This window comes from Aotus nancymaae, unplaced genomic scaffold (assembly GCF_030222135.1).
Source record: "Aotus nancymaae isolate 86718 unplaced genomic scaffold, 86718_ANA_hifiasm-v0.15.2.pri h1tg000031l, whole genome shotgun sequence".
Lineage (NCBI taxonomy): Eukaryota > Metazoa > Chordata > Mammalia > Primates > Aotidae > Aotus > Aotus nancymaae.
Window position 1 is genome coordinate 4,534,523 of NW_026988444.1, and position 24,477 is coordinate 4,558,999.

At 48.3% G+C, this 24,477-nt stretch overlaps 1 protein-coding gene across 2 annotated transcripts in view; it reads right to left on the bottom strand.

The window, feature by feature from the left end:
* The window catches only part of HDAC4 (histone deacetylase 4), a 355,366-nt gene that overhangs the window by 283,669 nt on the left and 47,220 nt on the right, over window positions 1-24,477 (bottom strand). The gene's annotated exons all lie outside the window — the stretch shown is intronic.

The window sequence follows — 24,477 nt, forward strand, 5'->3', positions numbered from 1 at the left end:
CAACTGCCTTCACTGAACAAATGTTTCAGAATCTAAGTAGCAGAGCTCCAAGGAAGCCACAGGAGCCTGGGGTCAGAAGGCGGGGGCCTCGCCCAGCTCTGCTGGCAGCTGGGTTTCCTGGGGAACCCGGCTTTGCCTTAGGAGCCTGGCCATACCCACCTGTGATGGGAGGTGTGCCTTTCCCACGGAGTGGCCCAGGGCTCAGCTGAGCCAATGGCATGAATGAGGCAAGCCGAGACCTGATGAACATTTTTCCCCTTCCCCAGGGCTGGGGGACACCCCCAAGCAGCTCAGAAACTGGGGTCTAGCTCCCCTGCCCTCAGAACCTGCTCTGCAGAGCCCGGGGGTCCAGAGAGTGACACTCAGTTGCTCTGTCCCTCAGCTACAACATGGAAGTCTTTTCTCAATTTTACACACAAAGTTAATACTGTAGACAGCCTGGACTTACTTTTCATTCATGAAACTCCCGTAAATTTGGTTCATACCACAGCTTGTGTGCATAGGCAAAAAACAAGTCGAAACTGAAATCCCCAAATCAGATGCTAGCCCCCAGCCAGCCAGCCCAGACTTGGCCCAGGGCTGCCCTTCTGCCCACGGGGCTTTCCGAGAGAGACCGCCTGGCTCACAGGATGGGACTCAGAACCAGGGCCTGACACCCTCCCCAAAGCGTGCCAGTGCCCTGAGGGCACTCGGAAACACAACAAGCCTAGAGACACCCTGGCCAAGTCCACAGGCATGGCCAAGCCCTACCCAGTTCCTGGCCCGCACTGCTCCCTGCAAGCTGACCTCCAGCGCAGGCCCCTGGAGAGACTGGACAGTCTTCCCTCCATGCTGTCCCCACATGCCTACCATCCAGGGGCCTGGGGTGGCCGCCATGTCTTCTGAATGTCTGCACAGGCCCATGGCAGGCCCAGTCCACCAGGACCCTGACTGCACACCCCTCCACATCTGCCCGTGGCTGGCCCCTGGGGCTGCCGTCTCACGCCCCCTGAGGACACCCTGAAAGCCACATGTCTGCACCATCCACCTATAGCAGGGGCTCAGTCAGTACTTGCCAAATGCCTGAATCAGCCCTGGAAAGACGGGAGACCAAGTTCGTCCTTCCAGCCACCCTGGAAGAGCCCTGGCGCTGGCCCAAGTGTGCTCCCTGGTCACCCAGGACTGTGGGGAGCCCAGCTCCCGGGCTTCTGGCCTCTTCAAGGGTACCCTAGATGAAAAGCATTCTACAAAAACAAGAGCAGGATGAACACAGTCCAGGGGCCTCCTGAGGATCTCAAGCCCTGCTGAAAAAGCCTTACGATGAATGTTGCTGCATGCAACGGGAACCGTTCTGTAAGGCGTCTGTTCTTCAGATCTGGACAGTGAGGTACTGGCTATCCAACCCCCGAGTTTCCCAGACCTGAATGTAACACTGTGCAAGCCTCACACACAGGGATCTTTCTTAGCCCCTACAGAATTCCCGCTGGAAGAAGGCAAATGCTCCCAACGAGGAAACGTCCTATCCCTGAGAGTGGAGAGCTGGTGGGGGAGGAAGGAGAAACACCACACATTTCAGGAAATAAATCGCATCTGTGCCCCGCATCCTCCTCCGGCGAGCACAGCACACGTCCGATCTGCCAGGCTCGGCACGGCTGAGAAGAGGACTTTGTCGGGCACAGCCATGCGCCTGACCTCTCGGGCGCCCGCTGGCCCTCTTTATCTCCAGCTACCCGGCCCAGAGCTCCGAGGGCAGGCCAGCCCTGGCCGAGAGTCAGGAGCGGTGGAGCTGGGCTTGGTGTTTATGTCTGATCCAGACAACTGGGGGTTTATGACGATTTACTGACGCAAGAGCTCCCCAAAGCCGCATGCCAGAAATTAATCAAGGGAGGAGGAATTCTTTTTAAGAAACCACTTGGCTGCTGCGAACCTGCCTGAAAGGCTGGGAGTGTAAGCTGAGCTCCTTCCTCCAGGCCCAGGCCACCAGGCAGCAGCAGCACACCCGGGACCCACAGGCAGAGCCCAGGGCCAACTTCTGGCCCCAGATGGAGGCAGACGGCATGGAAGGTCCTGCAATGCCAGCCCCTTTCCTCCCCTCCCCAGCTACCTCCCCAGCAGCTGGTCCTGGGCCAGCCCACCCCCAAAAGGACTCAGAAGGGGTTCATGGGGACCCCACCAGCTGTGCAGACCCCAAAGGTGGGTCCTCCTAGCGGAATGACAGGAACGCTCCATCATTTGCCAGTAACATTCTTTTCTCAGGAGTTGGGTTTTATGGTTTATAATCACTCATCACTAAAAGAGAAAAAAAGTAACACATACAAGTTTGATTCTACCCTGTCATCTAGGTGAGACAGGGGCAGCCTCTGCAGCAGCGGCTGGGGCCTGGGAGGCCAGAGGCCGGGGCGGGCCAGCAGCTCCTTTCCAGCTTTCTGCGCACCCCTCGCCCCAGCGGGGCACCCCTCCTCCTCGGCTCCCCCATTCCTGCCCGCCTGTGCCTGGGCAGCAGCATCAGGCAGGGTGCTGTGGGCTGGGGGAGGGCAGCTGGCATCACTCAGACACCCGTGCTCGATTTGTTTTGTGATCTAATGTCCAAGTATTTCTGAAATTTCAAACACTGAAGGACACAGGTTATTTATATTTATCAAAAAGGGCATGAGTCTGACCAGGTTGACTCAACTAAACCTTGCCAGACACTCGGGGCCTGGCCTGGGCTACAGAGGGTTCTGGATCCCAGGATGACGACAGCAGCTGGACATTCCTGGGCAGGACCAGGCCCTGGGCTCCACGCCTGCCTCATTCGATCCTCACAACAACCCTGTAAGGCGAAGTCTCTTAGGGGCCCCATTTTGCAGAGAAGGGAGCAGAAGCCCAGTGGGAGGTGACCATGGCCACATGGAGGAGCCTGGATCAGCGGCCAGAGCGCCGACGGCCAGAAGCCACACGTGCAGGCCAGGCACAGCCGTCTGGAGAGCCACGGCAGAGCCACAGGAGAGCCAGCAGGGACACTGGGAGTGGCACCAAGTGGCCGGGCTGCCAGCTTTCCACAGGAGCATTGGGAAGGGGAGGTCCAACCAGGCCCTAGAGCGGACCCTGTGCCAAAAGAAGGGACACCCGCAGGAGCCACCACGAGGGAGTGGCAGCTGCTGACTCTGCCTGGTTCCAAAGGCCTGAGCGAGGACCACTGTGGACCGTGGCCAGTCACCTGGCAACCAAGAGGGTGACAGGAAGGAGTGTGGCCCACCAGGGACACTCGAACTCTAGCCCCCCGAATGTCGGTCTGGGCTTCCACTCAAAGAGGCTCTTCTCCAACACTGGACAGCCTGCCAGCGACCCTGCGCGGCAGCAGAAGGCGGCCAGGCGGCAGAAGTGGCACAGGTCAGCCAACCTTCACACTCCGTTTTCTTACCTCGGAGAAGGATCTTGATTCTGACAAACAAAATAACTGCTTCCCCACAAAGCTAAGAAGATCCCCTGGTTGACAGGGTGCAGTGGCTCACACCTGTAATCCCAGCACTTTGGGAGGCCAAGGCGGGTGGATCACAAGGTCAAGAGATGCAGACCATCCTGGCCAACATGGTGAAACCCTGTCTCTATTAAAAATACAAAAATTAGCTGGGCGTGGTGGCACATGCCTATAGTCCCTGCTACTCAGGAGGCTGAAGCAGGAGAATCACTTGAACCCAGAAGGTAGAGGTTGTAGTGAGCTGAGACCACGCCACTGCACTCCAGCCTGGGCAACAGAGCAAGAGTCCATCTCGAAAAAAAAAACAAGATCCCCTGGTCATGAAGCCTGGCCTTCTACAGGAAGAAAAAGTGTGCTGGCTTCTTCTTTACTAAGCTATCTGTATTCAATGTGTCAATAAAAGTATATTTATCTTTAAATGTTTTAAGTGAGCAATTACACTGAATGAAATACACTTTTAAATGTCGTACACTAAATGTGGCATTTGTAACCCGACCATTCAGTTTAAAGAGATCTCGCCCTCAGCCTTCTCCATCCCAAAAAGGCCCCTGAAGAGGACAGGCTATATGCCACACCCCAGCCACATGGGCCGGGCTCCTGTACACTGACCTGCTGCCTTTTGCGTGCGCACTCCCCACCTGCCTGGCCTTGGGGGTCCGGAATGCAGAGTAGGAAGGAAGGCAGGTACCCCTGAATACAGCCCAAGGGACACAGTGACACCCAGAGCGGCTAAGTCAAGCTCTCGGCCTGCCCAGAAGGCAAGCAGGGCAGCTGGGCCATGGGAGCAAAGGGTGGCCAGCACTGCCCTGACTGATGACACGAAACACAACATCCTGCTTGTGACTCCTCAGGCTAAATCCGGAATGAATTCTTCCTTCATATTCAAGGGAAAACGGTAACAGCCAGGAGAAGGGGGCAGGTGGGGGAGCGCAGACAAGCAGGAAGGGGAGGGATGGCCCGCCCACTGCATCCTGGTCAGGGAGATTCTAGAGCATTTACAAGGTGCCACATAAATCACCTCATAAAACATCTGAATAAAAGTGCTGTAAGCGCCGCTCAGGGCTGCAGATATATTTCAGCCCACTTTAAAATATAACCCAGCAGTCATTTTACTGCGACATAAAGATGAATGCAAGCCTGGAAAGCAACCTGGGACTCATGAAGTAAGCCGTCCAGATACCGAGTTCCACGAGAGAGCCTTCAGCAGGCACACACGGGGACCAGGTGAGGGACCTGCAACGCCACATCGCTGTGGCTGCACCGGACCCACGTGTGTGGCGCCGACAGGTAAAGCTCAGCTTCCACTCTGGGCTACAGAAGGCCGGGTCCTCCCACGCCAACCCTCCAGCCAGGAACACAGAGGACAGGATGCAATCTAAAACATGAATCCGCTCGAGGACCCCAGGCCGGGGAGAGAAGGGGCCGAAAGAGGGTACATGCAGCCCATGTTTCCCCTCGAGGCTGAGGAGCTGAGCAGCACAGGACGGCTCAGACCCCAGGAAACCAACAGCGGACTGATCGTGGGGGGTGAGGAGAGCCCCGTGCCAGAAGCGAGGACAACGCGGACCCGACCAGCCCTCACAGAACCCGCAGTCGGACATAAGCATAGAAAGACATACAAGAGGGAAGGGTGGACATTTCATAGCAACAAAAAGGCAGTTATTCCAACAAGAATACGTAAAATTCTAAATCTGCCTAGGCTTAAAATAGCTTCAAAATAAATAAAAGCTAAAACTGACAGAGCTAAAAAGAGAAACAATGGCAATCCACAAGGACATCGGGGATTTTAAAATTCCATTCCCACCAACTGACAGAACAGCAGATGCTAAGATGAGTAAAGGTAACAGCAGATCTGAACACGATGATTAATTTGATGAAACGGACATGCAAAACTGGCCAATCTCCATTGCTGACTTTTTCTCTTCAAGTAAACATCAAATGTTGACAAAATTGACCATATAATCAATATAGCAAAATATAAAGAATTTCTAAAAACCAAAATTACATGACATGAGTGATCATAGTGAAATTAAACTAAAAATCAATAACAAAATGAAAGCAAAATGCTAGGAAGTTCATAAAGCATTGAAATTAAGAAATGTACTTCTAATTAACACGAGTCAAAAAAAAGAAACTAGATAATATTCTAAACCAAATTATAATTAAAATGACACTGAAAAGCTTGCACAATCTAGTGAAAGCCTCACATAGGTAGAAATGACATGAAGAACATCTGAAAAAAAAAAATGACCTAAATATTTATTTTAATCAGTAAAACAACCACCCCAGCAAATTAAATCCCAAAAACAAAAAGAAATAATAGTGTAAAAGCAGAAATTTATTTTTTTAATTCAATTAAAAAATAAGAAAACTAAATATGGTTTTTTAAAAATATTAATATAATAAATAAGCTCCTGGCAAATCCAATGAAGGAAAAATGAGAGAATAAACATTATCAGAAATTTTAGAGGAAATGACACTATAAATCCTACAGTCATTACAAAGATAAACAACTTTATTTCAATACATTTGAAAATGCAGATGGAATGTAAAAAATTCCAAGAAAAACTAAACACACAAAAGCTGACACAAGAAAATCTTAAAAATCTAAATAGTCCTATATCAGTTGAGGGTGGAATTTACCAATTTTTCCACAAAGAAAACTCCAAGATAGGTTCATAAGTGAATCCATCATGACATTTAAGAAAGAAATAGCATCTTTTCTACATAAACTCTTCAAGAGAATCAAACAGGGGCCAGCAAACTATGGCCCATGGGCCAAGCACAATCTGTGGCTTGATTTACAACCTGCAAAATAAGATGAGATTTTTACATTAAGTGGTTGTTGAAAAAAAAAAAGGAAAAAGAGAAAAAAACGTGCAACAGAGACCATATGTGGTCTGTACAGACTGAAGTCATTAATGACTCTCCACAGAAAAATTTTGCCAATCCTAGGTATAGAAAAAGAAGACACCTTCACATTTTAAGAGATTAGTATAATTTTAATATTAAAATGTGAAAAAGTATTTCAAGAAAAAACAATACACGTCAACATGTCAATCTATTCGTATCTTTAGATGATAAAAATTAAGCTATAAGCAATGTAATTCAACAGTATATAAATAGAATAGCACATTATAATAATTATTATAGAAGTGTAAGGCTGACTTAACCTTACACTTTCAAACCTCACATTTTCTGATTTTACAATCAGAAAATTCATCACAATAAAATAAAGGAAGAAAAGCATAAGATTATTAACAGATGCAGGAAAAGTCTAATATATTAAGTTGAACCAAATTAAAATACTATGTTTGTAGACTGAAAAAATCAAATATCTGCAATTTCACATGGTTCCATCTAATATTTTAACATCTGCTTATGAGAAAAACTCAGCAATAACTAAGAACAGAAGTACACTGCACTAATCTCATAGACTACACATAATTTATAGCAAATTTTATATGTAATGATGAAATACTAAAAATTTTTCTCTTGATATTAGAATAAGACATAGATGCCAAATATCACCAATGTTTAGCATTTGATTGAAGGTTCTAGGCAGTGCAGTAAAGCAAGAAAGACATAAAAGGTTTAAACATTAGCAAAGAAGAAATGAAACATTCACCATTTACAGATAGTATGCATTAAAAACCCCAAAGAGGGCTGGGCGCGGTGGCTCACGTCTGTAATCCCAGCACTTTGGGAGGCCGAGGCGGGTGGATCACGAGGTCAAGAGATCGAGACCATCCTGGTCAACATAGTGAAACCCCGTCTCTACTAAAAATACAAAAAAAAATTAGCTGGGCATGGTGGCGCGTGCCTGTAAACTCAGCTACTCAGGAGGCTGAGGCAAGAGAATTGCCTGAATCCAGGAGGCGGAGGTTGCGGTGAGCCAAGATCACGCCATTGCACTCCAGCCTGGGTAACAAGAGCAAAACTCCGTCTCAAAAAAAAAAAAACCCCAAAGAATCTACAGATAACTGGTATAATAATAAAACACTGTGCAAGGTCTCTGGAGACATGATAAATATACAAAAATTAATTGTGCTTCTAAACATCATTACAAAAATAAAATTTTAAAAACAAAACAGCACAACACCCCCATATACACCAAAAACCTAGAAGTAAATCTAACGAAAGAAATAAAAGACCTCTAGGCTGGGTGCTGTGGCTCACGCCTGTAATCCCAGCACTTTGGGAGGCCAAGGCGGATAGATTGCTTAAGGTTGAGAGTTCGAGACCAGCCTGGTCAATGTGGTAAAGCCTCATCTCTACAAAAAATAGAAAAAAATAGCCAGACATGGTGGCATGTGCCTGTAATTCCAGGTACTCAGAAGGCTGAGGCAGGAGAACTGCTTGAGCCTGGGAGGTGGAGGCTGCAGTGAGTTGAGAGCATGCCACTGCACTCCAGCCGGGGTGACAGAGCAAGACTCCATCTCAAAAAACAAAAAACTAAGACCTCTATTCTGAAAATTACAAAATATGACTGAACGAAATTACAGATGCTCAAAATAAATAGAAAGTTGTAGCATATTCAGAGATTAGAAGACTCCTAATAAACTGATTTCATATGCAAATCAATGGATCCCAGTTGAGACCACAGCAGGTATTCTGTTGAAATTGAAAAGCTGACTTTAAAATTCATATGGAAATGCAAAGGGCTAAAAAGAACCAAGACAAGCTTTGAAAGTTTTAAAAAGTTGAAATATCCACATTATTAGATACTATGGTTAACTGTAAATCTATAGTTAATTAAGACAGTGTTGTATTGGTACACAGATATGCAAATAGACCAATGAACTAGAATAAAGTGCAAAAACAGATCCATTTATATAATTTACTTGATGTATTATAAAGTGGCATTGGCTAGCAGAGAAAACAGGATGATTCTTTTAAATAAATACTGTTAGGCCAACTGAATTTCCAAATGGAAAAAATAACTCTCAATCCCTACCTCACACCATATTAAAAAAAAAAAAAAAATTCCCAGCAGACCATAGATCTAAATGAGTGATAGAACAATGGAATTTCTCAAAAATAATATTAAATAAAATAAAATATCTTCATCATCTTCAAATAGCTATAAATAAAACAACTATTAGACTATTAAAAGTAAGAACATCTGCTCACCAAAAAAAAAAAAACCATTAAAAAAAGGAAAAGGCAGCACACAGACTGATAGAAAATAGCAACAAAAAAATCACTCATATCCAGTCTATAAAAATAGTACCAACAAAGCAGTAAGAAAAATAAAGACAAACCAATTTCTTGAATGAATAAGCAGAGAAGCAGAGACTTCTCCACCAAAGGGGACATCTAGTTGGTCAATACACATATGAAAAGATACTCAACATTTTTAGTAATATGGGAAATACAAATGAAACTACAATAGTTAAAATGAAAAAGAATTATAGTACTATGTATTGGCAAGGACAAAGCAACATTCTATAGGTCAGGGTGTGAATTGGTACAATCAATTTGAAGAACTGTTTGGCACACATACACCTTATCAAAATAAATGCATACTTAACGTGGACCAATTGATATATACAAGAAAATTACAGTACCATTATACATAATTCCAAACAGGAAACCACCAAAATGTCATCAGCAATTGAACCAAAAAATAATTTGTGATATGTTCATACACTGAAATATTATATACCTATTAAAGGAAGAAACTACTAAGCCACAATGTCGATAAATCTAACGTATTGTCAAGTGAAACAATCCAGACAATAGGAATAAGTATTATATAATTTATATGACGTTCCAAACCAGGAGAAACTCATGTTAGAGCTAGAGAAGTGATATCTATAGGGTATGGGAATGAAGGTACAGTAACAGAGAGGACACTGGGGTGCTGGGATGTCCCATTTCACGATCTGGGCAGCAGTTACAGGCGTATTCCTTTTGGGAGAGTGCATCAAGTTAAGCAGTCACGGTGCCTGCACCTCCGTGGATGCCTGTGATACTTCAATTAAGAAGTCCACTTAGACATGGGTGCTCTTCAAGACCACATGTTTATAATAACCACAATGGAAAGGCTGAAAACAAACTCCCTGTCCACCAGTAGTGACTTGTTAAGTTAATTTATCACATCCAAGCATGACCATAAAAAGAGAGTCCCCAAAGGAAAAACTAAAAGCAAGTTGCTAAAGTAACTACAGTGTACAACCATTCATGAAGAAACATCACGCAAACGAGAGTGTCTACAAATGCACTTCGTTTTCTGAACTCAGAGTTACCGACAAATCTTATTAAAACTTGAGCAGACAGAGCAGAGGGCTGCCAATACAGCCTACGGTCACCACCCGCACTGTCTCCGCTATTACCACCATCCTACCTTACTACGGTACGTCAGTCACAATTGGGAACCAATACTGACATTACTGTTGTTAACTACAATTCTGGAGTTTAGGATTTCCTGAAGTTTCCCATTGATGTCTTTTACTCTATTCCAAGATCCATCCAGGATCCATCCAGGAATTCCACATCACACTTAGGTGTCGCACTTCCTGAGACTCCTCGTGGTGACAGTTTCTCAGAGGATGCTTGTTTCCGATGGCCTTGGCCTATTAAGCAGGCCTGGGAGGGAGTAGTTCGTAGGATGCGTGTCTATGGAATTTGCCTGATGGTCTCCTCGTGGTTGGGCTATGGGTTACTGAGAGGAAGACCGCAAGGTGAAGTGTCATTCTCATCATATGAATTTATTTTTAAACACACGGACTAGAATTAACACACACCCACTCCACCAAACTAGTTTTACTGAACAGCTGGTTGTCATACAAACAGCTCCGAGGGAGGGAGTGGAGGAAATGGCAAGGCTCAGAGACACTGCCGTCAGGTGCAAGTGACACTCAGCTGTACTCACCGGCAAAAAAACGCTTCGGCTCCGGGAAGGTGGAAAACGTCCACTTCGAGAGAAACTCACACCCTGCATAAGCCACTAACCGGCAGGGCACTCCCACGCCACTCATCTCACCAATACAAGCTCCATTCACAGAAAACCCCACTGCAAGCCAGTTGTCTCTGCAAACTTCCTCTCTAAAACAGGAAGAAATCAGGACTCAGGAGAGTAAACAAAATGAGGCCTAAATCTGGCAAGCGAGGAAATCAGACACTTCCATCTTCATCACATACTGTAGCAATGAGCAACCGAGTCAGATGGCCGCTGCTGGGTTTGACATTTTGCGGCTCTTCCTTTCCTCTGAGCTCCCAACTTGCTTCCAAGAATGAGGATAAATTAACAGCACATCCACATATCTGACCAGAGCCAATTGCTGTTCCCAAACATACGGCGACGGAGGAGACAGGATGCACCCAAGGCGGCCTCTGGCTGTGCGTGACAAAGCTTTCCAGGAACAGAGCAAGCCCAGCAGGACACGCGGCTTCGCTGGGCTGAGACCTGCCGCCTGGGCCCTGGCGGAATCAGTGAGCAGACTAGACCCAGTCCAGGCTCAGGACAAGTTACCAAGAGCGAGAAAACAAGAAAAGCTGGCTCGTTTCTATATGCTGCTATCTCTTCGGGGGCAGAAAGACAAAGAAAAAGGTGAGAAGGAGGTGGCCCTGGTCTGGAAATCCCAGGAAGGCCAGGCCGCGCAGCAGGCATTCCCCAGTGCACCGAGAGCCAGGAGATCTGCAGCCATGGAGGTGAGGCTCAGCCCCGCCCACCAGCCAGGTGCAGAGACTGGTACTCAAGACAAGCGCAGAGGGACAGCTCCGCTCCCGGCTGGCCTGGTCCGTGGCACCAGCTGGACCTGTTTTATCTCAGTCCCAAAGTGCATGGCTTCTAGACCTCCCAAGGCACCTCTCTCGCAACCCAAAGCTAGTGCGGTCCTGGAGGCCCGGCGGCTTCCTCTCCACCACCTCCCTCACCACCCACTAATACAACCGGGACAGCAGCAGCCTCTGCTCGTTACCGTCCTCCCGCTTCCCTGCATCCATGAGTGCCCCAAAATCCCTTTTAGAGGAGGCCTTGTCCGACCCCTGCGGCAGCTCAGTTAACCCTGAGATTCTCACGCTGACCTTTGTCAGATCCCCTGGTGCAAATGTCAAATGACATCCATTAAAACTGACACACTAAAAAACAGCTGCATCTGAGCTCAAAGTTTATTCACGCTGAGCTTTTAAAATCCAAAACTACCATTTGATGTTCAAACTTTAAATATCCACTATGTAAAATAAGAAAAAAAAAATTCCTATTATTTTTCGAAGGCAGTTCTCCAAATCCTCAGCAGCTGCCATGAGAGTCCCACAGATTTTCACGTACAAAGTTTAGATTGACAGGACCACCGTATTCAATGAGATTCTGAGCTCAGTCCATCCAGAACATTCCATAAGCATCCAAGGCAGAAGTGAGATTTGGCCGCTAACCATATTTCAAAAGCCACTGGGGGAGGATTCCAGAGCATGTGTCACACGGAGCCCAGGGCCTGGGGCTCCCACTCAAGGCTGAGATTCTCCCAGCAGCGTAGGTTCGGTTCCACAGTGGCTGAGTTGTGTTTCTGGAGAGCATGTGTGTAAAACTGACTTGAAACGTATCCAAGTGAACTGTGAAGGCAGAGGTCATCTGCATTTAAAAAAACTTGTGAAAACTACGTATTCAGTTTACATAAAAGCAAAAAATACAGAATCTGACTTTGAAGAAAACAATGGTAAAGACGTATTGACAAGTACCTTTCACCAATGTTTCTGAATGAATATACCAACTCAGACACATCAGCCACCTGCTCTTCCGGTCCAGGTGAAGGCCGGCTGCCCTGCCCTGCGCTTCCATCATAAGAAAGTCTGGGCTTTGCCTGTAAACAGGACCACCCACTGCTGACTGCCCCAGTGAAGTCCTCTGCTCTGCCAACTTCCATCAGCTGCAGGGCCAGGTGCCGCCAGAAGGCAAAAGTCAAAGCCAGTATCCTTCGAAAGAAACAGGGCCTGATGAAGGAAGCAACCCCAGCCTCCAGAGGCAAAAGGCCCAGTCCGCATCACTCACGGAGCCGCCCCTGGGCAGTGATGTCCCAGCCCCTGCCCTGTCCCTGCCCCTGCCCCAGGTGAAGCCTAAATGCCCTGACCTGGACACTGGTAAGGAACACTGAAGCCGTCTCTCTCGGGTGCATGAGCAACTCAACGCAGATCTGCATTGTTCTTGTCTTCTTGAAGACAGTACTGAAGTCTGAAATAATTCCCTCAGCACAACTCCAGAGTGGAATCATTCCAGAGAACTACACACGTGGCCCAGGGCCCCTGCAATCTCCTGGCCAAGGCATTAAAAACACCATCTCCTTAGACAATGCAATCCTTTAGGCCACACCCACGCAAATCAGTCCACCAAATCCACCCGTAACAGCATCCACGTACCTTCCAAAGAAATGGAAACACTGGTGAACACAAGAAACATTCTCCCGACATGTGATTCTCCTGCATCAGGACCTAGAGACCAGGGAGAGTTCAAGGAAACTATAGCCAAGAACCAAGAAAGCCACGTCCATGCTCAGGCCAGGGCCACCGGGCCTTGTGACTTCTTCCCTCAGCAGAAGAGCCGGCAGCTGAGCATGGAGACATCAAGACATCATGACATAAATAGGCTGCGGGCGTGAAGACAAAGCAAGAAGAGTGGGATGTGTCCCCACCCCAGACGCCCTCCTTCGTAACACATTCGGGCCAGGATGGTCCCTGCAGCGGCCTGGGGCATGGACCTGCTGGTGCTGCTGCTCCCTCTCCCCAGGATACCCCATCTCTTTCCTGAGCCTCGGCTGCGTCAAGCCAGTCACAGTGCAGTGAGCTCATCTGGTCACACTAGGCTGTGCAAGCATGGACACAGCCCCACCGCTGCCTTCCTGAACCACTGAGACATTATGTTTTACCAAATCCTACCAAGGACTGGAGAAGAACAGAAGGGATTCAAATCACGGAAAGATGTAAAAGCAGACAGTCCAACTGTTCTCGGAAGCTACAGAGCGGACCCAGTGGGGACAGCCCCACCAAGCTCCACCTGCCACCCCAGTCCCTGTTGGTGCGTCTCCTAAAGGCTGGGCTGCCTGAGACAGAGGAGGACCACGGTGGGGTGTGAGCACTTCCAGGCCAGGCCGTCCAGCAGTGCTGCTGCTCAGAGACACCTCTGCACCCTTCGAGCTGTCAGATGGCTTCTGCTCTTTATCATCCCACTGCAACAGCCTGGACATGGAGACAGACACCCTCTCTCAAATACAGCCTCTGGGGATGCTCATGTCTATGTTTGTATTTAGAAAAGAAGCACCTGCCTCGAATGAAGCATCTGCTTCAAAGCCACAGAGCTCCCCATGCTGAAGGCCACGCTGATAGGACATCTGTGCCCTGCAGTCCTCCGTCCAAGTCTGCCCCTCCAGGGCAGACACCCCGGCCCCATCCTGATGCTGCAAGACCAAGGATGAGAAGCCCACAGGAGATGAAGGGCACGGAAGATCTTCCCTCTTCAGCAGTCACACCCTAGTCCCTGTCACTCAGAAAACTGGGTTCAACCAGACATCTCTATAAGGACCCCAACCTCCCATCTCCACCATCAGCAGAGCCACCATTACCATCAAGGAGTTGGCTTTCGACACGTAAAAAGCACTAGGCACTACAAAAACTAAAACTCCTCGGCCGGGCACGGTGGCTCATGCCTGTAATCCCAGCACTTTGGGAGACCAAAGCAGGCAGATCACCTGAGGTCAGGAGTTTGAGACCAGCCTGGCCAACATGGCAAAATCTCTTTTATACTAAAAGTACAAAAATTAGCCAGGCATGGTGGTGCGTGCCTGTAATCCTAGCTACTCAGAAGGCTAAGGCAGGAGAATTGCTTGAACCCGGGAGGCGGAGGTTGCAGGAGTCCAAGATCTCGCCACTACACTCCATCCTGGGCAACAAGAGGGAAACTCCATCTCAAAAAAAAAAAATCTAAAACTCCTCATCTCTCTGGTTTACCAATGAAAACCTCTGCTTTCCATGACTCCAGTGTCCTCTAGCACCTTCTCAAATGTTCTGAAACTTTTTATCCACTATAACATCAGAGAGAACAAATTAACCTTGCCTTCCTCCCTCCCCCAATCCTTTCACAAAAACAAGGCAGTGCTAGGGAAGCGCATGAGACCGAGCTGTGGGACGAAGGTAGCCTTCGCTCCTGCTCCACCACATCGAGACTGCAGGTGTTTGGGCAGAGACAGGGCCAGGCGGGCAACGTGGCGATCCTGCAGCAGGAGGGTTTGCGTTGTGCTGTGTGAGACGGGGATGGGGAGACAGGACGGTAAGAATCAGCCCCACCTGATTTGGATTCAGTCCACGTGAAAATGAAGAGCATCAAGAATTCTGCATCACAGTATCTAACAGGGAGGGAGGCACTTCCCTCGATAGAGTCTTACCCTAGTGAAGAGGTGAGAAAGGCTTTCAGGACAGCACATGGAAACCCTAAGCGTGCTCCGAAGAGACTCCACAGCCTTCCCTGAAACTCCAACAGCATTTCACACACCCTACCGAATCTACAAGTCACTGAGAAACACAGTTTTAATAAGCAGCCAATTTCCACAAATTTCCTAGGAAAACTCATAGATATTTAAAAAGGAATACCCTTGGCTATGAATGCAAACTAATTAAAACAAAACCTTTGGCTCTTACAGCAAAAGGTATTCTCTTGGCTTTAGCAGCTGCTGTGGTCTGAATGCTGGCGTGTCCCTCAAAATTCACATGCTGGAATGTAATACCCAATGTGATAGTATTAAGAGGTGGGGCCTCCAGGAAGCGATTAAGTTATGGACTCTCAGGAACAGGATTAGTGCCCTTATAAAAGAGGTTCAAGTGAGATCCCTCCCGCTTCCAGCAGGTGAGGACACAGCAAGAGGGCACCATCTATGAAGCAGAGCACAGCCTGCCTCAGATACCACGTGCGCTGGCACCTTGATCTTGGACTTCCCAGCCTCCAGAACTGTGAGCAAGACATTTCTGTTGTTTACCTATCATCCACCCTAAGGTATTTTATTATAGCAGGCTGAACGAAGGAAGACATCACCTAAACAACCAGATTATGGAAGCAATCTTCTAAGAAAATGCTCTAAGCATTTACAGGTTAAAAAACAAATGGCCCCAATCACAAAACTTCTTTTAGGGAAAGGCTCTGAAGGCAACAGCTTCATAATAAAAAATCCTGATATCTCCAATGAATACAAGGTCAAAGAGCTGATTTGAACCTTATGAGAATGTAGTTGTATACAGGAAAAAGACAAACTCCCCCAGTTAATGACCATCACTAAACAACGAACACTAAGACACCGAAGCCAACTTTACATAACTCTTTATAAATGCTATTTCAGATGGAACACAAATAAGCAGACTTAGGTCATTTATGCATTTTATAAAAAACAAATATGTTACAACAAGCTTTACTACTCCTTTCGAAAGTACAGAGTATTGGTGAAAGCCAGAAAATGACAGTAACATTGAACACTGAGTTTCAAGGTAAGATCCCAAGAGCTGCGCACTGCGTCTCAGCACGGAGCCACGCCGGGTTCTCAGTCCGGATCGCAGCCCTGAAGTAAAGGCGGCCAGAGGACACCGGGCAGAGATGGAGGAGAGGACAGTCAGGGCTCAGGGAGACAGGAAGCCTGGGGTCCAGCGACAACAAAGCCGCCACGAGGCGGCCGGGCTCGGGGCCCTCGCACACAAGCAAGAGCCCGCGGGCCCAGCGCCGTCTTGGAAGGAAAGGCACCTGCGCTGTCCGGGGGCTCCCAAAGGCCTGGCCTGTGCCCTTCGGTCTCCGTGTCACCTGTGCCCAGCTCCCTGAGAGGAGAATTTATCTTTTCTATTTCTATTTGTTTTCCTAAAAACGGGAAAGGAGAGAGGAGCAAACATGGAAATAACGCCCCGAGGCTTCCGTCCCGAAAGGCCAGCACGCCAGCGGCTCACTCATCAGGTGGCCGAAAGCAACTAGTTTAAAAACTCAAGGCCAGATATGGATACGCCTCAGTGGATTTTTGTCTTATTTTGATTTCTTAAAATTAACTGTAATTTTCATTACAATTTTCCCCAAAGCGCCCATTTTTTGCCATGTTCTCATGAAATCAGCAAAGAGAAGGATGCTAAGTGGGCACAAAATGACAAACCTCAGAGTTCGCTGCTAATGCCAATCGCCCGGTCACTCCTTCAGTCCCACCGTTCTAAGGACTGGCAAACAGCTCAGACAAAGTTCACAAAAACATAGAGGACAGATAAAGTTCCCTGACAGCAAAGCCCATGTTCGCTGAAACCAACTGTGACCCAAAGCCTGCACTGCAGATCAGGGTCCCGGCTGGCAGGGCCGCACCGCGGGAGGCCCCCATCCTTCCTCTGCGCCCCCTCACAGGGCTGTTTCAGCCTCAGCCCCGGTCCATCCCTCTCATGGCATGAACCACACTGGACCAGGGTGCCTGATGCCCTGCCTGCCCTGGCCAGGGAGCTCACACAAGCAGGGGGGCACAACGCCTCCCAGGTCCCAGGCACCCAGCGTTCTGCCGCAGAGAGGCGTGCACTCCCTGAAGGCAGGTGACCCATTCTAGCGGTGCCAGATCGGCCTCTGAGACACTGCCCAGCAGCCTCAGCTACCTAAGCTCTTGATGGCAGTCACACTGGTTTCCTCAGCTACAAAACAGAAATAAGGTGTCCAGCTCACAGCACAGGCTATATGCAAGCACCAGCAAAGTGGTGGCAAAGCAAAACTCAGAACAAACCTGCTGCTAATTTCGTTCTCTTAAACGTGCAGTGGGGTTCACTTGGAGCAAGGAAGTCAAGGCTGATGCATTATTATTATGAGTTCTGAACACCTACGGTCAAACAGAGCCAGATATTTGATGGCAGTAGGTCCTGCCTCCCACAGCCCAGCACCAGGAGGCAGCCACACAGCTGCACACCTGTCCATGTGCGACCTGCCCCCACCACCGGGTGCCTCAATCACCGCCTTTCTGTTCCCCGCCAAGCTGTGCTCAATGGTTTCTAATGATTCTCGCACCGAGTTTTCTATGTCAAATACATACCGGGAGTTCATTCTTAAATTTCAATATCATTAATCAATTCAGCATCTCAGAACTCAGAGATTTGCATTTCTACAATAGTGGCTTTGAAAAAGGGACACAAATGCAAATGTTCCACAAACTGTGTAAGAATTTTCAGAGAATTGCCAAAACAAACCATCAATGCTCCATTGACAGTGAATTTTCTGAGCTCTTCATAATGACTGAGTACTCATGATTTTTAAAAGACAAAACACAATTTGAGGATCAAAAAAAAAAAGTAGGTTGAAAAATAAGTCCTTATGTCTACATGATTTCCAGAACAAACCTTGACTGATTAAGATCCCAGATAATGATGGCATGGAGAATCCAGGCTAGCGACAATCTGAGAGCTGCAGACGCCCCAAGCCGGGCGGCTGGGAGGATGCAGGCGGAGCTGTGCGTCAGAAAACGTACGCAAGTATTTTTGAAACTGTTCCTTTAGAAAGCGGAAGCAAGCAGTACATGGGGATGAAAAGCATTCTCCACCCCAACATCAGCCTGAACCACCATGGCATTTCCGTTGTCCTTCTCCGCAAGCTCCAGCTCATGCAGGACTGGCCTACTCTCCCTTGTTCTAGGGCTCAATCTCGCTCCCTTCTACCCAGAACCCCCAGCTCTGTCGATTGCAGAGGCCATGAAGAAGTTGTTCTCCGGCTGGCAACAGGCATGCTCTCAGGCCCTGCCTCCTTGTCTGAGCACCCCCAGACTCCTGCCAGCTGGCTGCACCTGCTGCCTGTATGCCCCCTCCTCCTGGGAGCCCTCCTGGGCCTCCCCCAAAGCCACTCTCAGCTCCCAGGCTTTCTTATCGCCTTCTGCCACCTTCTTCCTGAGGAAGGGCCATGCTCAGAATCTGCAACCCACCTGTCACCAGAAGCTCAGAATCAATGTCTCGCGTTAATTGCAGGTCTTCACAATTCCTTTGCTGCCTGTTAAAACTTGGTAGTATTCCTGGCCGGGTACAGTGGCTCATATCTGTAATCCAGCACTTTGGGAGGCTGCAGGACTACTTGAGTCCAGGAGTTGGAGACCAGCCTGGACAACGCGGTGAGACCCTATCTCTATAAACAATTTTAAAAATTAGCTGGGCATGGTGGCATGCACCTGTGGTCCCAGCTACTCGGGAGGCTGAGGTGGGAGGACCACTGAAGCCCAGGAAGCTGAGGTTGCAGTGCATACTACCACACTCCAGCCTAGGTAACAGCAAGACCCTGTCTAACACACACACCCTAACACACACACATACACCCTAACACATACATACCCACCCGTTTAACAAACACACACACATGCACACTCTAACACACACACATACATCCTAACACATACACACATATCCGTCTAACAAATGCACACACATACACACCCTAACACACACACACCCTAACACATACACACCCCTAACAAATGCACACACATGCACACCCTAACACACACACACCCTAACACATACACACCCCTAACAAATGCACACACATGCACACCCTAACACACACACACCCTAACACATACACACCCCTAACAAATGCACACACATGCACACCCTAACACATACACACACACCCTACCACACACCCTGTCTAAAACACACAACACTCTCACCCTGTCTAAAACACACACACCCTCACACACACACTCATCCTGTCTAACACACACCCTAACACACAAACACCCTGTCTAAAACACACGCACTCCCGTCTCAAACACTCACCCTAACACAATATGCCCTAAGACATACACATACACACTCTGTCTAAAACACACATACACCCTAACACACACACACCCTGTCAAACACACACACTGTGTCTAAAACACACACACATACCCTGTCTAAATCACACACCCATACCCTAACAGACACACACAGTCTAAAACACACAGACACCTTGTCTAACACATACACTTTAACATACACACACACCACACTCTAACACACACCCTGGCTAACACACACACCCTAACACACACACCATACCCTAAAACACACACACCCTAACAAACACACTACACCATGTCTAAAACACATGCACTGTTTAACACACACATCCTGTCTAAAACACACACCCTAGCACACACATACCCTAACACACACGCACTCTAACACAAACACACCCTGTCTAAAACACATATATATACATACCCTGTCTGACACACACATACATACCCTGTCTAAAAGTCTCACACACACACCCTAACATATACACACACCCTGTCTAAAACAAACACACACACCCTGTCTAAAACACATGCACATGCACCCTGTCTAACACACACACATGTGTCTAAAACACATGCACCATAACACACACACCCTACCACACACACACCCTCTAACACACATGAACACACACAAACACAGCAGTATTCCTGAAACATACAACCATTGCAGAGTATTATTTATATCCCATAAAAATGCTTTTTTCTGAGATCATTTCTATACTAAAATATAATAATATTGGCAGCCACACTGGTTAAAATAAACAGATTCAAGATCAAATAAAGTTAGAACAGAGCGTGAAGACTGGAAGCCACCACAGAGAGAGAGCCTTCTCCCTCGGACTCACAGGATTAACACTGGTCAGTGGTTTGAAGAAATCGGACAACCATGAACTCATTCAGCACCAACTTGTTGTTGACTTTGACATTTTCGGTGCTTGTATGTGGATGGGGTATTTCAGACTAAACAGAATGTTAAGAAATCACAGAGTGGCCCAAATTAAAACACTGATCTTAAATTACACAAGTTTCCCATAAAATCATTTTGTTTTTTTATTTTTGAGAGGGAGTCTCGCTCTGTCGGCCAGGTTACAGTGCAGTGGCACGATCTCGGCTCACGGCAACCTTGTCCCCCTGCAACCTCCACCTCCTGGGTTCAAGCAATTCCCCTGCCTCAGCCTCCCGAGTAACTGGGACTACAGGCATGCACCACCATGCCTGGCTAGTTTTTGTATTTTTAGTAGAGACAGGTTTCACCATGTTGACCAGGCTGGTCTCGAACTCCTGACCTCAAATGATCTGCCCGCCTCAGCCTCCCAAAGTGCTGGGATTACGGGTGTGAGCCACCGTGCTAGGCCACTGATTTTGTTTTGAACTAAACACTATCCATACCTCTCACCAAGATTCCGGGAGCGAGAGGATGCTCAAGGTACCCGCCACTGCCCGCTCAACCAGCTTCCTGTCCAGAGCACGTCCCGGTGACCACAGACCCGTCCCAGCAAATCCACTGCGGTGCTCCTTGACACTGAGAACATTTCTGGGCAAGACTTTCTCTAGGCACGAACGTTCCAGAAGAAAAGGTAAACTACACTGGAGGGACAGGGCGGTGTGAAATGAGTGGCCAAGTGACAATGCCTGCCTTTCCTGCTGCCAGTCAAGTCACCAGCAACCTAGGCAACTCAACCATAAGGAAAGACAGGGACAGTCAGTTACTGGAAGACAGCAAGGGAACGGGAGGAGAAGAGGGGCCTTGGCTAGTCCCGCCAGCAGGCGCCTGTGGGCTTCCCGTCACACTCCGGGATTCATGCCAGGGACTCGGCTTCAAGGCAGGGGAGCTCTGTGCCCCTAAGAAACGCATCCCCACAGGGAGGGTGCAGAGGGCTGGCCGGGTAAGGGGCGTGAGGCTCCAGGGCCTCCTTTCAAAGGAGTTCTTCCAGGCTAAGTCAATCCAGGCTCTTTCCTCAGGCCGCTCACATCATTAGAAATCGTTATTTACAGCAATAAAATCCCAGCAGTTCAGCAGCTTTGACGTCAGAGAACCAGGGCCTGGCTCTGGCAAAGTTCAGCGGGAATGGCAATAAAACCATAATACGGAGCTAACCCAGCAGCGGAGGCAAAAGCCGAGGACTTTCACACCACACAGGGAGAGGAAATTGTACGTGTCGCATCCATCGCATTCATCCATGGGGCCCTGCAGCAGGGCAAAGCCAAGTCACTCTACAAATGTGAGAGGGGGCCCACGGGCAGCTGGACTCCCCAGCCCAGCCTGCCCAGGGAGTAAGGTGGCATCACAGGCACCCACACCAGGCCACACATGAGCAGAGCCCCACACCAGGTGGACGGGCAGGGTGAGCCAGGCAGGCAAAGGTGAGTCGGGTAGGCAGGGCAAAAGACGGGGCGAGCCAGCAGAGGACAGCATGAGACACATGGAGGGAGGGGAGGGGCGGCCAGGCAGGGCCCGGGCACCGCGTTGCCCAGTGATGGCCAGGCAGCCCAGGACCCAGCTACTTCTTAGCTCGAGGAAAAGAGACGGTGGTTCCATGGCTGTGCTCCAACACACCTAGAAATTTCCCGCTCAAGAGAGCAGACTGAATCCTTGAGTATTAATGATTTCTCTTCCTCCCCAAACCCACTAAAATGTTGAAAGATAAGACTGTGAAAGCACTTCCAGCAATGCCTGGCAGTGGACAGGCAGGTGCATCCACTGACGAGAAACTCGGAGGAACTTCCCGAAACCAGAGCTCCCTGGGGATGGAGCTGCTGGGGGAGCCAGAGTGGGAGTGGGCCTTGCCGGGGAGCAAGGACACAGATCCGGGTGAGCCTCGTGCCCAGCCTGAGACGGGGGCAGAGGTTGCTGGGGCCGCCGGCCAGTGTGTGCGTATGGTGGCACGCGCATACTGGGCACAAGGGGTCCTGCCACCCAAGGGTCTTCTGGGGGTAAGGGCAGACACCTCAGGGAGAGATGATGGTGGACAGGGCAGAGGAGGCAGCCAGCAGACCTCAGGCCCCAGGCAAATCACCCCAGCTGTGCTATCCCCGAAGACGGAGAGCAGAGAATGGGCTGGGCCGAGGCGCAGCTCTGCCCTCGCCAGCGCGGCCTGTCTTCAGCCTCCGACCCACTGAGACAGAGAATAGAGAGGTCACAGGTGGCAACGAGGCATGCACAACCTAACTCACGGGGGCAGGACAGGCCGGGCAGGCCGGCGATCAAACTGAGCCGCAGCAGCTGAAATTCTCACAGAAAAGGCCAAACCCAGAGCCCTGCTGCTTCCAGCGCTGAGCCTCAAAGAACATGGCCTGAAAAGGTTAGAGACGAGCGGATGGAGAAATATTTGTTAGCCAGAGAAACCAAGGGCGGAAATATCTCGTGAAACACAATAAGCTCTTGGTCAAAGCAGCATTAAACAAAGAGAAATATACTGTATTTTGATAAGAGACCTGATCTACCAAAAGAATAGTCATTAATTTTTAAGCTTTGAAAAAAAAATGAACTATATAAAACAAAAACTGGTTATTAATACAAAAAGAATATTCCAAAACTATAATTACAGTAGAAAAATTCATTTTCCAAGAAAGTGAGCAGACAGAAAAAAATAAGTAAAGCCATACTGATTTAAATAACGCAATTGAGTTAATATATAAATAAAATAACATATAAAGAAAGCATACATATCCTCCTAGATATAAATAAAATACTTATAAATAAAGAGTACTTTTTTTTCAAGACAGAGTCTCGCTCTGTCGCCAGGTTGCAGTGCAATGGCGTGATCTCGGCTCACTACAACCTCCGCCTCCTGGGTTCAAGTGATTCTCCTGCCTCAGCCTCCCGAGTAGCTGGAACTACAGGCGCACGCCACCACACCCAGCTAATTTTTGTATTTTTAGTAGAGATGGGGTTTCACCATACTGGCCAGGATGGTCTCGATCTCTTGACCTCATGATCTGCCTGCCTTGGCCTCCCAAAGTGCTGGGATTCAGAAGTGAGCCACTGCACCCAGCCAAGAACTTTAAATACAATATTGATATATACATATAGACTTCTTTAGACTAAAAGAGAATCATAAGAGCATACTTTCTCTTCAAATGCCTGCATAGCATGTACAAACTATGATTGTGCATATACCAAGTCATACAAAAATATGCACCCCCATTTAAATAGTCATGTGAATGCAAACAACAATTTTCGCCGAGCACATTGACAAAAATGAAATAGACTGAACCTATCCAGTGCTGGTACAGCACAAATGCAAACTATGCATCCTTACACGGGAATTAGCGCAGTTGGAACAAGGCTTCTGGAGAAGTCTGACAGTAAACCTAATGATATTTTAAGGGCATAGGCCCACTGACCCAGCTTCCACTTCCTGGAATTTGTCTAGTCCGATATTTATAGAAATATACAGAATATATGTATAATAATTGTTTGATGCTAATTTAGAATTGGTATAAATACTGTTACATCCACATAAATATCCATTTGCAACGTATCAAAAAGAACAAGTTATATTTACACATATACTGATGCTTCTAATACATTAAAACAGACAGAACGTAAAACATAGAGCCCTGTATGTGGAATCAGACTCTGTTAAAACGCGCACACACGACACTACGTTTATACACAGGAAGAAGCCACACTCTGACCGCACAGCAGCCGGTGCAGGACGAGAGCCGCGTCAGTCGCCGTCTCCTTGGACACTTCCATGCACGGCGTTTAATTCCGCCTCGGCTGATCAATGATCATAAACCATTTCTTTATATCAGTCAATACATGAACAATTTAACTCAATAAAACTTTCATATCTAAAAAAACCTGGAATCCTGCCCTCTGGAATTTTCAGACAAAGCCGATTCCACCCAGGGAAAGATGTAGGTGAGTGTTCCAGGCAATCTCAAAAGGAGTGCCCAGACCATGAGCCTCTGCCTCTGCTCAAAGGACCTGGATCCAGAGCCAAGGCTCACAGAGCCTCAGATGCCTGTCCAAGCATCTGTCCAGTGGCCAACGCCTTCTCTCTCATGTGGACACAAGACAGAAGCTGACAGCTAAGTGACCCTGAAGGCCACGGTGCGCTGGAAGTGGCAGGAGGCTGGGCAGCGTGCGAGTGACTCTCAAGGAGGCCGACACTCAGGCAGGTCAGTGCCAGGGCTCTGAGTTTCATTACGGTGCAGCTCGGTGACTTTCCAAGGACCGAAAGTGTGGCATCCTCAGTGGATGCACCCATGACATGCTTCTGAAGCTCAGAGCAGGACAGGCTTGGTTCCCATGCCACCACGGGTTCCCCACCTGCC